Below are 583 nucleotides of genomic sequence, written 5' to 3'. Positions count from 1 at the left end.
TATAGACGACATTCGTGTTCAGTAACAACATCAACTCATCGCAGTATTTTTTATGAAATAGATTAAATAATATTTTGTGATCATCACAAAAATTGGCTGAATAGCAAGTGCTGTAGAGTCTTATGTTTTCCTGTCGGAAACACAAATAACACGATTTTGCGCACAGTATCATTTCCGTTTCATACATGTATGTGCAGCGTGATAAAGTAGTTAGTATTTTTTGTAAAATTTCTTTCCGAGATTCTATCCATTCTCCCGGGTTACGGTATGTGACCAAAAACGATTTGTCCGTTACTGCAGTTGCTATAACTTTGCAGATTTCCAAATGTGAACATTAATATCTCTCCTGGTTCTCCATGGAACATTAAGAAATCATATGGCACTGAGTACAAGTTATGAAGCTTCTGCTGGGCCGTTTACAAACATGACAAACATTTGAATTGATAAACTGTTTATAATTGTCTTCTTTATATGGCTCCACGAAATCTACTAATTTCTTTGAATTCATCGCAACACGTCTTAGTAACTATCATTTACGAGTATTTTGTTTGTAATATTTACTTAAAAATATTGCGCGAAGCTC

Source organism: Odontomachus brunneus, unplaced genomic scaffold, assembly GCF_010583005.1.
Source record: "Odontomachus brunneus isolate Ranch 3 - 2012 unplaced genomic scaffold, Obru_v1 Obru_scaffold_154, whole genome shotgun sequence".
NCBI classification, from domain to species: Eukaryota; Metazoa; Arthropoda; class Insecta; order Hymenoptera; family Formicidae; genus Odontomachus; species Odontomachus brunneus.
This window is presented reverse-complemented; position numbering follows the sequence as displayed.